The following is an 18,394-nucleotide window of genomic DNA, read 5'->3' on the forward strand; positions in this document are numbered from 1 at the left end:
ATCGATCTTTTATTATCTATCTCTCTCAACACGACGAATAACACAACCGGATAAAATCTCGTTGAAGAGAATACGATTAGCGCGTTTCTCGCGAGATACTGTCGAGGCAAGGAGCTTTTGGAACGCACCACGACCTCCTCCGCTATAAATAAAACGTGTCGGCGGCCACAACGAGAATTTTGCCAGCAGCAGCAGCAACAGCAGCAGCAGCAGCAACAGCAGCAGCAGCAGCAGCAGCAGTAGTAACTTCGTATTCGTAAGATTGTAAGTCTTCCTTCGTATCCTTGTCGTGATTCATAAATTATCTCTTATTCGTTATGATCGAGGAAGTTGTAATTAACAAAAAAACAAAAAGAAACAAAACAAAACAAAAAGAAATGAGACGAAAAACAAAAAGAAAGGGAAAGATAAAGAGAACAAAAAAGAGAATAGAATCTTTCGTTTTATGTACATTAATTAATAGTAATAATTTCAATCACCCTTTGTTTATATCGAGAATATTATGATGAAATATATTAATCGTGAGTATTAAGATAAAATATCGTAAAAAAAGAAAAGAGAGAGAGAGGGAGAGAGAGAGACAGACAGACAGAAAAAGAGAGTAGAAAAATAATTATCAATTTTGAATAATTTATTTGTTATCTCGCAACGAGAAAAAAAATTATGTAATATTAAATCTTACTTCGAACAAATTAAAATAGAAATTATCGTTGTTAATAACTTGTCTATGTGCGGTAAAACTTTCCAATTTCCCGCCACTGTTCACGCGGTATAAACAGATATCTGTTTTATCGATTGTTAATAAATCTCTGTCTTTATCTTTCTTTTTTTTTCTTTCTTCTTTTTTTTAACGATTCGACGTAAAATTTTCAATATAAATATATTCATTCGTAGATTAACGAAGAATGAGAAGTAGGAATCGTTGAAAAAAAAAAGAAAAGAAGAAAAGAAAAAAGAAATTTTTGTTCTAATTACCAACGATCGATGTGATCGATTCTTACGTCGATAACGTAGAAATCTTCGTCGGTATATCGTGCTTGTGACCTTTCAAGGATCATTTGAAAGACAATCATTGTTCACTTCGAGTCCGTCGAATTTTTTGGAAAAAAAATTAAAGGAAAGAAGAGAGAATGAAGAGGGAGAGAAAAAAAAAACGAAAACGAAAAAGAAAGAAAAAATACAATGGAAAATAAATATTATCGATTTGAATGAAATTTATCGAAATTCGAACAAGGGGACATTTAAACCTGTCTCTATAATATTTACAGAAGAATCCAAGCGTCTCTAGTTCCCCGCACCTGTTTCATTTTTCTCACTGTTGCATCATCGTCCGCGTTCCGGAAATGTAGGCCGCTTTGACGAGCCGCAGGCGGATTTAGAATCCAAAAGAAGAATGGAAGTATGCACGTGTCGAGCTATCATCGACTTTTTTCTTTTTCTTTTTTTTTTCTTCCTTTCCCCTCCCCCTGCGCTCCCGCTCGTTTCCAACACATTCCTCGGAACAGGATTGAATTCAATGAGAGAGAAAGAGAGAGAGAGAGAGAGAGAGAGAGAGAGAGAGAGAGAGAGAGAGAAGAAAAAAAATGAGAAGATTAAGGGTATGAAAATATATGGATATTCTCCGTTTAAATTTGCTTTTCGATGAGACGTTTAAAAAAAAAAAAAGAAAAAAAAGAAAAAGAAAAAGATGAAAAAAAGGAAAAAGCAAGAGAAGAAAAGAAAAGAAAGAAAAGAGAAAAAAGAAGAGAAGAAAAAGAGAGAAGAAAAGATATTCTTTTCTTCTTTCCTTTTGGAAACAGCTTGAAAACGGAAAGTAAAGTAAATGGATTTTTTACTTTAAGAAGACGAAGAAGAGGAAGAAGAGAAAGAGGAAGAAGAAGAAGAAGAACGATCACGAAGAACATGTCTTATGTAAAAGGGCGAAACGACAGATGGTAGACAATTTCCGAAAGCCAAAACTCTATCTCTCTCTCTCTCTCTCTCTCTCTCTCTCTCTCTCTCTCTCTCTCTCTCTCTCTCGATATTTTTCTTCACCTATGAGAAAAAAATTTTTATATTTATTCTAATAATATAAAGCAATTATTTTATTGAAATGATGTTTACGAGTGCGAAAGAATTTAAATGTTCATCTGTGTGATCAATGATATAGATCAAATAATGCTATCAAGTCAAAAAGCCATTTGTGTCTTACGATCTTGTTTACAATATATAATGCTCGAACGATCGAATGGCATGTATTATAATGTCTATATGTGATGACCTTGAACTAACATCGACTATCCATACTACGACATAACGAATAATGAAGGCGAATTAGATTCAATCGAACGATTAACAACAGCCACAGCCTTACTATGTTCTCTCGAGGTAGATACTCGATCACCTCGAGACACTGTGTATATATTTATGGTATATAACTCCTAATTGAAAATTCTCTCATTAATATATACATATAAATTAAATATATATATATATATATATATATATATATATATATATATTAAAAAATAATAAAACGAAAAGAGAGATATATAATCCTATTAAAAAATAAATCCATTGAAGAAGCTACTTCATTAGACGATCATGGTCGTATTAAATGAGAGCCTTTTGAATAAGATCTAACCTTCGCTATTCAAATAGTTCATTAAATCAACATAATTAGAAATGTAATATTTGGCTTGAGATATAGAAAAAGGAAAAAAAAAAAAAAAAAAGAAAAACAGAAGAAAGAAGAAGAGAAAGAAAGAAGAAACATTTTAAAAATAAATAACATTAATAGCTCGTAATTGGACATTGAAATGAATGAATGAACGAATGAATGAATAATTAAGTAATTAATTAATTAATACGAAGATAAAAATTTCAATATTAAATTGACGTAAATAACGTAATCGAATATTTTCTATAATACCATAATTCTGGTATTATATAAATAAAGTGGACGTAAGTATATAACGATGATCGTTTTTATGAAATCCTAGTTCTTCCTTTATCTATTCGATTTCATAACAAGAGCTTCTGCTTTTGGCATGTTGGACACGGCTAACGACGACACGTGAATACCACGTATGTTGGGAATCGAGCCAATAATTACGATCAGAAGGCCATTGCTCTAAAAACACTGGATGGTACTATTAAACAATATAGACTGTAATATGGATTAATACGATCGTTCAATACATTTTTAAAATTTATATTCTTTATCCTATTTAAACGTAAAAACAAAAAATAAATATATATATATATGTATATGAAGTCGTAAGTACGGAGTATTTCTAATCTTCCTAAATCCAGAATTTCTAAAAACGATGAACGTCAAAACTTAATCGAAAACATTAGAAAATGAATATCTATTTGAGAAAAAAAAACGAATATGCATTAATAATCTATGATTTAATTTAATACCCCCAATGTGTATAAATAAAAATTAATAAAAGATGAGACTTATAGAACAGTATACTTGATAGATATGTGTTAGAAATAAAAGTTCGCTATTAAAAAAAAATGATAATAAGAAAAGAGAAAAAAAAAAATAAAGAAAGAAGAAGAAACGAAGATTGTAAAGAAAAATTTGTATATACTTATACGATATAAAAACTCCGCAGTATAATGTATATACGTAGTAACGTAAGTGAATTTTTTTATCGACGACAAAAAAAAAAAAAAGAAAAAGAAAAGAAAACGGAAGAAACGTTAATAAAAAAAAGAAAAATACAACAAAAATGAAGAAAAGAAAATAAAAGAAATGGAGACATTTACCTTGGATAAGAGAGAACCTTATCCACCTTATTTATATATTAATAAAGAAAAGAAATGATTCGATTGAAATATTTTCAAATGCAATTATAAAAAAAGTATGATATAAACTAACGATAAAATAATCGTTAGAAAATCAACAGGGAAACGAACTACACTACGATTAGACACGTCGTTTATATGGCGATATAACCATTCATTCCTACGAGAGCACTATAATCGTGGCCTCACGCTTCTGGCCTATGTACGTATGTATGTATGTATGTATGTACGAGCAACTGCGCATGCTCGAGCATCGAATATGCACATACATATATAAATACATAAATACATACATTGATAGATAACATACACGCGAGAATCCAGCTTTCTCTTTTTATAGCCCTCTAAGCATCGACCCCACCTCCATCGAAGCTTCATGTATATATATATATATATATAAAGCATAGCCGATATTCTATACGTATAAATACATGTATCTGAAAATGTATGTGCATGTGTATGTGTGTGTGTATGCTACTTTACTAGACATATATTATAACTCACGTATTGCGAGGGCGGTACAAAGTGATTAAAATATTTATTTCTTAAATATATATATATATATATATATAGTATATATACTCTTTTCTCTATCTGTTTGTCTATCTATCTTTCTCTCTCTTTCTCATTTTTATCGTTTGGAGTGGTTTTCTTTTTCTTTCTCATTTTTCGATTTTCGAAACTTTGTTTTTGTCTTTTATCTTTTCTATAAATTATATCGAAAAGATACGTAAGAAAATGGATTTTTAGGATAACGCAAAAGATACGAAAAAGTTTATGCGCAATGGCTGTTTAATGAACATACTTGTTGTCCCAGTTTTACCTACACTATCTATATCGGGTTAAGGGCGACGATCGATCTGAACAAGGCAAGATACAGAACTCGTACTTACAGATATATATAACTATAAATATATTTATACACACACACACACACATGCACATACATACACACATATCTATTTTGTTTTTTCAACTTTATCCAAACAATTATCTATCATATTTTTTGTCGACGAAATTGACTAATTATTAACCATAAAATCGATACAACATTAATTAATTCTATTCTGTGATTTAATTCGAAATTAAATTTCATTTATTCATTTTTTGTTTTTTCTTGTTTTTTTCTTTTTTCTCTTTTTTTTTTTTTTTCTTTTTTTCAACGCAACGTATTACTATCGCTACAACAAAACAAATTTTCACAAAGTGAAAAATGTCAAGCACTCTGCTCGTTCAAGTAGGTTAAATAAATACAGAGAGAAAGAGATATGATGCAATGCAATAATATTAAAAGGAAAAAAAAAAAAAAAGAAAAAAAAAGAAAAAAAAAGAAAAAAAAGAAAAGGAAAGAAGAAGAAGAAGAAGAAATAATTGGAAGAAGTAACATTGAAAATTTATCCTTTCGGATGCAAATGTTAACACACAAAAGATAAGAAGAGATATCTCGGTCTCCCTAAATAATATTGTGACCCGTTGTTCTTAAATACCAATTTCAAGATTTGCTACCTATAATAGATGTCCCCTTTGATTTACCAAACGTAGTAAGATAGCCGTTATTAACGAGCACGTCCGTCAAAGAAATTTCATTCGATTAATCTCACGGGGCACGTAATAAGAGCTCTCTTTTAAAAAGAAATACCAAAGTTATCGTATCGAAGATAAAAACGATTAATTTCATTAATATCGGAGGACGTCCTTAATGCCGATGGAAATATGTCGGAATAATATCATCAATGTTGGTGGCATGAACAGTTTTTTCTTTCTTACTTTTTCTTTTTCTTTTTTTTTTCTTTTTTTTTTTTTTTGATTAAAGAATCAACAAACATAAAAAAACGGAAAGAGAGATAGAGAGAGAGAGAGAGAGAGAGAGAGAGAGAGTTTCATTCATCAATATCAACATATATGTATATATGTATATAAAGAGAAAAGAGAAATGAAAGGATGAATATCATTAATTCGTACGATGACGTTAAGCAAGGCGAAAAAAAAGAAATATTTCCGAATAATAATCTTTAAGGAATAATGATTAAATGAATGAAAAAGAAGAAAGAAAAAAATTAAAAATATGCAAAAGAATATCAGAAAAATAAAATTGTCATTTGAAAAAGATCGATGATCCTGCGAATTAATATTATTATTTCTCTCTCTCTCTCTCGCCCTCTCTCTCTCTCTCTCTCTCTCTCTCTCTCTTGTTTAAAATAAATTGAGAAAGGATATCGATCGCGATACCAAACGATAATAATATTCGTAACTTAGACAAACGTATACGTATGTGTAAATACATACATACATATATATATATATATATATATATATATATGTATAGATACATAAAGATACATAAATACGTGAATACATAGAGAACATGAATTTGCGTCTGGGTTGCGACGAACGTGTTTGTCCGGTTATCATTATGCGCAACCTAATTACCTCTCAATGATTTCATGGAACGCCGCCGTCCCGAAGCCCAATTGAAGAGATGTCCCCGCACGATTGCCGATTCACCGACGAATTAAACGTCCGCGCGTTGTCCGCTCGTCGAAACATTTACATACTTAATGCCAAGGACACCGTCGTGAATTATGTTCTGCGAAATGTGGGCAACGCCCACGGTGGATATATACAACTGACATATTTTTCTCGTTAATTCTCTCCTCTGCAACATTTTTCATTCTTCTTTTTATTTTTTTATTCTTTATTTTTTCCTTTTTTTTTCTTCTTTTTTTTTTTTTTTTTGGTTATCAAAAAATTACTCGTAAAAATTCTACTCTCCTTTTGAGAAGATAACGATTTATCTCTTTGTTTATACTTTTTGTTCGAAAAGGTTTCGTTCGTAAAGTGGAAATTATCTCATACGTTCGTGTGAACTCGGCGGGACAGAAAATCGATAATATTGTAAATATATATATATATATATATATATATATATATATATATATATATATAAATAAGTATGACCGAGACCGATACTCAACATACGAGTATGTTGATTAAATGAATAAATATATCGGCACATTGGATAAATATTACAAACGGAATATTACTCCAATGAAAGATGAACTGTCAATCGAAAAATTATCTAACGATGATTATAATAACGATGATTGAAAATGAAAATGCACATTAATATAAATGAAAAATTTCTATATAGGAATAATATCTTAAACTATCTTATTCTTTGGACAATTAATAACAATTATTAACACGATACATTATGATTAATAACATCAATAATAAAATTAATGAGAGAGATGTAATGAAAAAAAAAAAAAAAAAAGAAAAAAAAACTAAGAGAAAGAAATACAAAAAAAAGAAAAAGAAAAAGAAAAAAGAAACAAAGAAATAATGATTGAAGAGAAAATCAATGTAAAATGAGAATCCATGTATATTGAAATTGCAGAGGTCACAGATCGATCAAAATATGGCTAACGATTAATCGGTCATCGAACGTGAAAGTAGCTATTAAATATACGTCATAGTTCATCCAGCTTCCTAGTCAACGTTATATATCGTTTACTAAGGAAAAACTCGTCCTGATAGATAATAATAAAGGTGTCGTGTCGCAACGCATAGCCTGTCGCCTCGATAGGACTCGATTTAATCTTTTTATCTACGAGACATAATACATAACGAGATCCTTTACTTTGATGGAAATATAAAAGGAAGGCCTACATCTATTAATAGTAGGAAAAAAGAAAAGAAAAAAAAAAGAAAAAAAAGGAAAAAAAAAAAGAAGAAAAGAAAAAAAATAGTCAGCTCGACGTAATTTCCACGTCGATATGTCAAACGTTCGAAATCATGGTTTTATAATTATCCGAATTCTATTATCGTCCAATAGCGTAGGATCTTAAAAGGCTTATTTTTAAACAAATTTTCTTTTTCTCTCTCAATATATCGATCGATATTTTTCTAAGCACTGAGATAAGGACAAACGAAAAGAAAGAAAAAAAAAAAAGAAAAGAAAAGAGAATAAGAAGTAAAGAACGGGGAAAGAAGAATTTTCGTTTAAAAAGAATTTTTTTTCTTTTTTCTTTTCTTTCTCTTTCTTTTTTTTTTTTTTTTTTTTTTTATAATTTTATTTATAAGAAATCGTAGGAGTAACTTGGACGAACCATAAGCAAGAACCAGTTGTCCGTTTCCTCTCAACACAAATCAGTCTTAAATCTCTCTCTCTCTCTCTCTCTCTCTCTCTCTCTCTCTCTCTCTCTCTCTTTCTGTATAATGCAATTAAGTGAAACTACTTAAAACAAGATAGAGATAGAGAAAGAGAGAGAGAGAGAGAGAGAGAGAGAGACAAATGAAGTTTTATCTGTGAAAAAAATCGTTTCTCCAAGAGACTGGCTCCATTTCCGAGGGTTTCTCGTGAATCCTTCTTCTTGATCCTTAATGCGCAAAAATAAAAAAAAAAAGAAGGGTAAAATAAAATAAACGGATAAGAAAGTAAGCAATTGGCAGATGAAGGATAGTGGGAGGAGATGGACGACAGGGGGAGAAGGAGAAGTGAGAGAGAAAGAAAAAGCAACCTATTACTGCTACTACTACTACTACTACTACTACTACTACTACTACTACTACTGTCTGATACTACTGTCTGATACTACCATGGTATTACTATTTCGCAATAATTACAGGTAAACGTTTTCGCGACAACACCAATATCCTCCCATTTGTCTTTGGCATCGTTATACCGAACGATTCGATATCTTTCAATTATTTTGCTTTCCATTATTCGACACTTCACCATTTTTAATATTCTTCGATAAGAAGAAACCGTTCGTGCCGAACGAGATTTACTTATTTTTTACTTAAATTTACTTATTTATTTTATATCTCCACTGATAATTCCTCATTTTTTATTTAATTGCGTTTGGAAAGGAAGAGAGAGAGAGAGAGAGAGAGAGAGAGAGAGGGAGAAGGAGAGAGGAAAGAAAGAAAGAAAGAATAAAAAAAATGAAGAAGAAGAAGAAGAAGAAGAAGAAGAAAAAAACGTTCGAATTAACAAACAGGTCCATTAACCAAAAAGGCATCCTGGTTCTTTTTTTTCTTTTTTTTTTTTTTTTTTCTTTCTTTCTTTTTTCGACTCGAGGACATCTTTTTATTTCAGTCTTTAATTTCAATCGATTAAGACGGTAGATGTCTGATTATTGGCTCGATAAAAATTAGCCACGAAATCATAACGATCTTATAAGTAACACACACACACACACACACACACACACACACATATATATATATATATATTTATGTATATAAAGATTAAAATACACAATTTCACCCTATCTCCTTTCTTTTCTCTCTTTCTCCTCTTTCTTTCTTTCTTTTTTTTTTTTTTTTCTTTCATTCTTACTTTCTTTCTCTCTTTTATTTTAAAGGTACCGCTCGCCACACCTCGAAAGATTACCGGTTTTGGATCTCTCTCACTATAACCAGATTTAAGAAAGATCGAAGAAAAACATTATGGTAGGTATATATAGCGGTGGGAGAGAGGGGAGGGAAAGGGAGGAAAAAGGAGAGAGAGAGAGAGAGAGAGAGAGAGAGACAAGATCGAATAGAACGCAAAGCATGAAACTAAAAACAGAGGAAGGCCCACCCACGCGATTAGATATCTCGCTTACTATACGATAAATTCACTTGAAAATATTTCTTTATGTGTGTACACATGTATGCATGTATATATTATATGTACGTATTAACATATAACCAAAAAAAAAAAAAAAGAGTATGTAACTAATACAAGTATAAGATTTAAGTATTAGTCAAAGCAGGTTTCTTAATAGCTTGTATAGAGAAAGCGTTGAGTTTCGATAAAATAGTATTGCCTCATAGAAATTACCATAGGATTATCCGTTATATAGTCATTTAAAGGACATAAACGAAAAGATTTCATGAAGCATAAGACGTTCGATTATGTTCTCGAAGAAAAAATTTATATATGTATTATAGAACTTATTAAATACATGATTTCAAAATAACATCGTCGAAATTAATGCGAATATTAAAGAAATATCAATCATAAATATATGTATATGCATGCACATATATATATATATATATATATATATATATATATATATATTTATGTGTGTGTATGTATGAATTTATTTATTTTTTATTTATTTTTTTTTTTATCATAAAATACACCCAATTACGTTTAATAAAATTTAAACTATAGAAAATCTAACATTAATTTTCTATCCTGATGGCCTGCGAATTGGATGATGGTATCTCGAAGAAAAAAAAGAAGGAGAGAGAAAGAGAGAGAAAGAGAGAGAGAGAGAGAGAGTTGAAAAGGTACGTCGAGCCCAGTCATCTTCACGATGTTGACCTTGATCTTGAGCGAGCTAGCGCGAGTAGTTGATGGTAAGGTGCAATACGAAAAGAGTTTCGTACGTTCACCATAGAATCATTCCCTTTCTTTTCTTTATAATTCTTTAACGATAAATATATCCAATTGATACGAACGAATTTAGATACGGACGTCGATTAGAATATAAATAAATTACGAATAAATATTTCGTTCTAATTAAAACGACTAAATAAATAAAATACATATACATATATATATATATGTATGTATATAATTAGAAAGATTGATATTAATCATGGAAACATTAGTTCGTTCTCTCTCTCTCTCTCTCTCTTTCTAGCACCCTTTGCCTCCCAACCCCCCCTCACAGTTTCTAACAGCAGACATTCCAAAGAAGCAAAAATACTTAAAGGCACCGAACGAGTTTGGAGGCCAGGCCTAAGGTTAACTTAGCCACAGAAAGACAGGGGAGATGGCCGTGGGGCCTTTTTGGTGGTGTTGCGGGGGCCTCTGGGCGTCGGTAGTAACGTAGCTAGTCTTTCGATGATGGCGTTGGTGATCCCCTGGTACGGGTGATGGTAGTAGTGCGGTTGGAAGCAGTGTACTGGGAGGACAGGCGGGCGGGCGATCAGGAGGACGGGGGCGGGGGTTAGTGGGGAGGGGTAGAGGCCCACGATGTAGCAGCAGACATATAGAGTTTTCGTTCTGTTCGCGGTGCGGTATAATGGCAACGTGTTTTCGTCTAATGTACTTTTTGTGATGTCCTTGATGGAGGAGTCTGCGAATGCAGAACAGGCAGGGCTGGCCCCACCGGGCTGGCCAATGTATGCTAGAGGGAGATGGAAAAAAAGACATACACAGAGAAAGAGAGAGAGAGAGAGAGAGAGAAGGATGAAAAGTGGTGGGGAGAACGACTAAGAAGTCTCAGCACCTCAACCCACCTCAACTTTAGGCCTAGTCAAGGTCAGTGCGGCAGGTCCCACCTTCTCCTCCCCCTCTTTTTTTCTTTTTTTCTTCTTCTTCTTCTTCTTCTTCTTCTTTCTCTTTTCTCCTTTCCTCTCTTCTCCTCTCCTCTTCTCTCTTTTCTTCTCTTCTCTTCTCTTCTCTTCTCTTCTCTTCTTTTCTTTGCCGCCATCACCCAACGTTCCTTGCTGCATTATCGCGTCATACCATACTCAGACCCATACCCACTTTTTTTACTTTCTATCTCTCCCTCTCTCTTTCTCTCTCTCTCTCTCTCTCTCTCTCTCTCACTCTTCTCGAAATCCTAATTAGTCAAGATACCTCACCGATTAGTCTAACAAAGAAATGATTCCAACTCTCTAATATATTTTATATTATTTTATATATATATATATATATATATATATATATATATATATATTAATTTTGTTAAGTTTCTGGATTTATGATATATTTAAAAAAGATGCATCTTTTATGTTAATATTTAGAATATAAAGGCATGTGTGCAAGTAAATACATATGTACATACATATATCTTATTCGTTTAGTTACAAGTATAGTAGTTATATGTATATGATTTACAATGAAATATATATGAAAGAAACAGAAGCGGTCGACGTTGATGAATGAACCTGATGAATCAGGCATCCTCCTTGAGTATTCTCGAAAGACCTTTCCTTACGATCAAGAGTGTCAAGATAAATAGGCCCTTTTTTCATTCGTCTTGATATCCAAAGAAGAGCCTACCATACATATAGTACCATACAATATATTTATAATATATATGTATATACATGTATGGTCTAGATTACTATATTCTCTCTCTCTCTCTCTCTCACTTTCTCTCTCTCTCTCTCTCTCTCTCTCTTGACTCTAGTCGATATCTTTCATTAAAAAAGAAAAAGACCGTATCGTATACCTTACTTTGAGAAAAAGTTCGTAAGTACGTACATATGTATATCTTTTATAGTTAAAGAAAGGATAAAGAAGAGGGGGAAGGACCAAGAAATAGTGGTCACTCGTCCCACGAGATCGAGCTTGATCCTTTGAGAGTAAGTCCGAGTTTGCAGCAAGGATACATCTCGGAATGTTCGGCGATAATGATCTACGTTCGAGAGAAGAGGGTATTTCGAAGAGAGGACGTAGGCGAGACGAAGGGTCCATAGAAAGAGAGAGAGAGAGAGAGAGAGAGAGAGAAAGATAGAGAGAGTAAAGAACCGAGATGGAAGTTGGTAATCCGAGAAGCCCGAGGTGAAGCGAGCTGAGGGCATGCTAGTACCAAATGAGATTGGGAAGCGGCCTGTGTCCAGGACTACTTTGGAGTGTCCTTCTTGCCTCTGGCTTCTCTCTTTTGCGTTTGTTACCAACCAACCAACCAACCAAGCAACCAACCCCAGCAGCAATCTGGTCTCTGAATTTGTCTCTAAGATATCAACAGAGAGAAACGCGGAATCTTAAAAACCAAAAGGATTCTAATAAATTAAGCAATGAGATTATTCAAAATATCCTAAACAAATTGGTGTAGTTATTGTTCGTATCTATAATTATTTTTTTTTAAATTATTCGAACATTTTTAGAAAGAAAAGAAAAAAAAATATATATATATAATATGTATAGTAAGAATGATTAAAAATTATTATTATGTTCAAATGATTTTTATTAGGATGATTTGAAGATTTATCTGGAAGATTGAATTCCAACGAATCGACTTTCGACTTCCTTTCTACGTAGGTACGTACCTTTTACGTACATATATATATATATATATATATATATATATATATATAAAACTTATACATATGTATGTATGTATGTTTGTATGCGTATACCTATGGTTCGGTCAAAATGTGCCCACCCTACCATGTGGTTTAGAAAAAGAAAAAGAAAAAGAGAGAAAGAGAGAAAGAAAGGGAAAGGGAAAGGGAAAGATGGTGCCGAAGTTGCCGCAGTGCCACTGGCATCGAATTACTTGCCCCTCCCATATTCCTTACGTTCTGGATTAGTCTTGTTTCTTATTGTGCCAAATGCTTTCTTTGTTTCTCAAAATATATATGTATATCATAGATGAGATTAGAAAGAAGAAGAAAAAAAGAAAAAAAAAAACAAAAAAACAAAAAAAGAGATTAAATTATATACCCTCTTTCATTATGTTAAATTTAAATTAATTAATATTGTTGTATCGTTATAAAGTTTAATTCTTTATTTCAATCCTATTTGAATTTTATATTTTTATAAAGAGTATAATTATAATATATTATATAAAGGATTTATGCGTCATGTTTCTAAAGAAGCAAAATAATGTAAAATAAAAATTTTTTCATATATTATAATTATACTATAATCAGTTATAATATACTACATACATTAGTATAAACATTACATAAATAATTATACTAATAATATATAATACTGATATAAAAACAATAATGATAATAATAAGATTATACTTTCAATCAGATTGGATATTATTAATAATACGAATTAAATAAATTACATTATAAATTTTCTTCTTCTTTTTATTATTTTTATTATTATTATTATTATTATTATTATTATTATTATTATTATTATTATTATTATTATTATTATTATTATTATTATTATTATTGTTATTATTATTATTATTATTACCATCATCATCATCATCATTATTATTATTATTATTAGTTATCAATCATCGAAAGACGATGTTACATATTAAATTTTAAAAGGTATAATTTTGATCATAAGTATTTGTATAAGAAAATATTATATAGATATAAATAAGGAAATGTCGAACTGGCTGGTTTGTAATATTCATTAAAATATCTCGATGAATATTCGTACAATTATGATGGGTATAAAATTTAAAATTATAATAATGCGTTAATATCGTTTTTAATTTTCTTGTTTTTTTTTTTTCTTCTTCTTTTTCTCTTTATTGTTGGTATAGCGTGCGTCGTGAGAGCGCATTAATTGAAGGATGCCCGACGCACATCTGCGTTCTACCTCGTGCGTGATACCGAAGTAAGCGCCAAAAGCATATATAGAAGACACGAAACGAAACGAAACGAAACGAAACGAAAAGGAAAGGAAAGAAGTGGAAAAGGAAGGACTAAAGGAAGAAAGGACGGAAGGAAAGAAGGAAGGAAGGAAGGAAGGACGGAAGGAAGGAAGGAAGGAAGGAAGGAAGGAACGATTGTGAAGTCGATGCAAGTCGACTCGACGACGTTCGCAGCTGCAGGTACCGAAAAGCCAGTGCAACGGTTTCAATTGTCTGCAACATGGCTGCCGCTGCTCGACTAGGTCTCATAGTCGTTATCCTTGAAAGACCCGTGTGCTGCACCTCTTTCGTTTTGTTTTAACGCACGAGGGAGAGTGCGCACGCGCGTGCATGCCAGAGAGTTAGAATGAGAAAGGAAATAAAATGCGGCTTGCGTTTTAGAATGAGAGGAAGGAAGAGAGCGAGAGATAGAGAGAGAGAGAGAGACAGAGAGGGGGGAGGGGAATGAAGAGCCGAATGTTGCAAAACCAACCCGTATCCATGACTTATACCAATTCAGGAGTCTTCCATAAGAAATGATAATTGTCAAAATTTTTTATTTCTTTTCTTCTTTTTATTCTACTCTTTGTCTCTCTCTCTCTCTCTCCTTCTTTCTTTTTTTTTTTTGTTTTTTATCTTCATCCCTGCTCATTCCATCCTCCAATCGATATTTTTATCATGCAATTTTTAAAATGGATCGATAGGATATTCACTGTTTGATCATAGAGAGGAAATTTTTTAATTGGAGCACAGACGATTTCTATGGTAATTATGATTGATAGACATAATATATTTATCTCTCTCTCTCTCTCTCTCTTTCTCTCTCTTTTTTTTCCCTCGCTCTCTTTTTCTCTTTCTTTCTATCTCTTTTTTTATAACTTCCACGAAATATTTCTAACTTGAGATACTTCAATAAGATTACTGACGTAGACATTATTGATTAGATTAGAAAGAGAAAAAAAGGGAGAGAGAGAGAGAGAAAGAGAGAGAAAATATCATTGAATACGATTGATCAATACCCCCGATGATAAAAATAATAATAATAATAATAATAATAATAATAATAATAATGAAAGTAATAATAATAATAATAATCGATCGACGATATTAAAGAATTTATAATCGTAATTAAGATCAAATCATTTTCTATTTCGTCATTATTTCCAACTTATCAGACCTATTTCAACAATTTCTTAAATATTATTCATTTTCTATTGAACTAATAGATATTATTTGATCGATTTAAAAGGTAAAGTAAACTTTTATTTGTACCATTGATGAAAAGTGTGTTATAAAAAATCTACCTGAATTTTAACACCCCATTGCATTCTATTCGTACGGTCGGATATATGTATATATATATATATATATATATATATATATAAGTCATCAAGAGAGGATAACTAATTTCAATCTGCCCGACAATGGCCGAAATGAAAAATCGCGCATCATTTGCTGAACGCGACCAACTCCACCCATGGGTCTCTCTCTCTCCTCTCTCTCTTTCTCTCCCTCTCTCTCTTTCTCTCTCTCTGTCTATCTCTATCTTTATCTCTTTTACTCTCTCAAAAAAGAAGTTTCGGATCGAGCCGCGAGCCATATGTTTCCGAGCGAATGCGCTGAGAAGTCATCGAAGAAACGTGCTCATTATGAAAGAGAAAGAGAGAAAGAAGGAAAGAAAGAGAGAGAGAGAGAGAGAAAGAAAGAGAGAGAGAAAGAAAGAAAGAAGGAAAGAGAGAGAGAGACCACCCAATGAGTACTCTCTTCGCGTGACTCGACGAAAACTCTGATCAAGATGGCTTCATTTACTTGTCTCTCTCTCTCTCTCTCTCTCTCTCTCTCTCTCTTCTTTCTCTCTTTCTTTTTCTCTCATCACCTTTTCGCACTTCAAATCTAATCGAAAGTCTACGATGTATGGATGTATCAAGGATAAATTGCATTCGTGATATCTACGATATTACTTGAACGTATTTTATGATCGAGTTGTTACGAGATATTCTCCTGGCACGCGTTAAATGGAAAGGGCACTTTACGGTTCAAACATATCGAATCTACATTTGATAGAAATAGTGAGAAAGAGAGAAATAGAAGAGAGAGTGATGTTATACGTATTATACGAGTTTTCTTTCTTGAGTTAGAACTAAGAGTAATGGAAAATTTTATTGAAACGCTATTACACTTCGATCAAAAACCAATTCGACTATTTCTCAAAGTATTTTACTTTTCTTCTTTTCTTCTAATTCTTCTAATTCGATATATTGTCGAAGTTATCCATTAGAAATTTGATATATGATGATAATCAATTTTTCCAAAGGCAAACATACGGTATACGGAATATTGATTTATGTATTGTGTTTCGATCGAATTGATTTAATCATCTGTATCAAAGATCTTTCTTTTTTTATAATAAACGAAACGAAATCAAATCAAATCAAATCAAATCAAATTAAACATTTGTAATATCATCGGTAGAAGAATTCTAATATCGATGAATAGAAAAAAAAAATCTATATATATATATATATATTTTTTTTTTTTTCCTATATATATTTCCTAATTATTAAAGAAAAAAAAAAAAAAAAAAAAAAAATAAAGAAAGAAAGAAAAGAAAAAAAAATCATATTCGATCGAATCAATATAACGAAATAATTTTCTTACAAGCGTACATTAAATTCTCCATCGGTATGATAATTTCGGTTGGAATGAATAAAACAAAAAACAAAAAAAAAAGAAAGAAAAAAAAACCAAAAATAAGATTTATTCCGTCGGATAATTTCACCTTGAAACAAAATAATCCAAACGAATTTTACCAGGTAACAGGTAGGTAAATAAAAATATATATATATATATATATATCGAGTAGGAACAGAGAAAAAGACAAAGAAATGATCGAAGTAGTCTCGCTTTTTGAACGTCCATAGCGTCCAACTACCTGCAATGTGGTTGAAGAAAGATAGAAGATATTATGGCCGCTGTAAAGCACTAAAACAGCCGTCTAGAGTCTAAGAGGAGCCCGCGGCCTTCTCTTCTCGACGGCGCCGCACCACACTACCAGTACCCACTCACTCTGGTAAGTGGACATTAGCGCCCGCATTGTGAATCGGACCGCGTCGTCTCCCCACCATTTTGAATACCCAAAAACGCACAAAGAAGAAAATATCGTACTTATTAAGTCTTATTTATGTCTCTCTAAACAATGATAAAGAGAGTTAGAGAAAGAGAAAAAGAGAGAAAGAGAGAGACCAATTTTTCTAAGTAGATACGAACAAAGTAGTTACTCTTCGAACGAGTAGTTACTATTCGAACAAGTAATAACTCTTCGAATCCTTTGAAAACTATCCTTTATGTTTCATAGATATTTTATTTTTCTTTTTCCTTTTTTTTTGTCTAGGATTGACCCAATCGACTATATCAGACCTATTCCTCGACATAACGATAGAGAAATTTTATTTTTAACTTTGTTTAATGAAAAGGAAAGAAATGAAGAAAAAAAGATGAATAGGAAGAAAAAGGCTTTAAAAATTTCTTCAATATCGACAACGGATAACGTTTTATGATACATATATATATATATGTGTGTTTGTGTCTGTGTGTGTGTGTGTGTTTATGTGTGTGTGTAGTCATCCGAAGACACGTCGATAGTTCGAAAAAATCTTGCAGGTTCACAGATTAAACAAGTTTGAAAGAACGATCGTGAAGAAAGTTCTTTCTGCTCTCTCTCTCTCTCTCTCCCTTTCTCTCTCTCTCTCTCTCTCTCTCCCTCTTTCTGTGTCTCTCTATAAAGAACATTCGCACCTAACACACGCTGTCATCCTTCGTCAAAATGCGTCGTAGTCGTCGTAGTCGTCGTCGTCGTCGTTGTAGTCGTTCGCGTTCGATCGTATTCGTGTAGCTTTAGAAGTTACAGCACGGACGAGGGGTGATTCTTATCTGAAATCAAAGATGCAAAACGAGAGGGGAAGAGAGAGAGAGAGAGAGAGAGAGAGAGAGACGGTCAGAAAATCATTTTGAAGAGATGGTAAAAAAAATCCTAAGAAACGATCGACGCAGGTAACATAACGTTATTTTAAGAGATTTTCAGATTTACCACAATACCGAAACGGTTCGTAGCTTTTCAAAAGCTATAGCGAGAAAAAAAAAAGAGAGAGAGAGGGAGAGAGAAAGAGAGAGAGAGAGAGAATTGACTTAACTTTCACGAAGGACTTAAAGAAAAATCGTTTTCTTCGATTTCCCCTGAACAATAGTCACATTTGCATCATTCCTTTTCTCTCTAAGGTCAAACCATCTAGCTCATCTTTTTCTAT

The 18,394-nt window shown here is 32.2% G+C and overlaps 1 long non-coding RNA gene across 1 annotated transcript; it reads left to right on the top strand.

Annotated features, from left to right (window-relative positions):
* Position 1: 1 nt before the first annotated feature.
* Positions 2–12,589, top strand: LOC118444014 (uncharacterized). The gene is made up of 3 exons (XR_014983470.1): positions 2–264; positions 9,171–9,258; positions 12,039–12,589. It is a non-coding gene; the product is annotated as an uncharacterized LOC118444014 (long non-coding RNA).
* The last annotated feature ends 5,805 nt before the right edge of the window (positions 12,590–18,394 follow it).

This window comes from Vespa mandarinia, chromosome 21, assembly GCF_050613455.1.
Source record: "Vespa mandarinia isolate Hongniang chromosome 21, ASM5061345v1, whole genome shotgun sequence".
NCBI classification, from domain to species: Eukaryota; Metazoa; Arthropoda; class Insecta; order Hymenoptera; family Vespidae; genus Vespa; species Vespa mandarinia.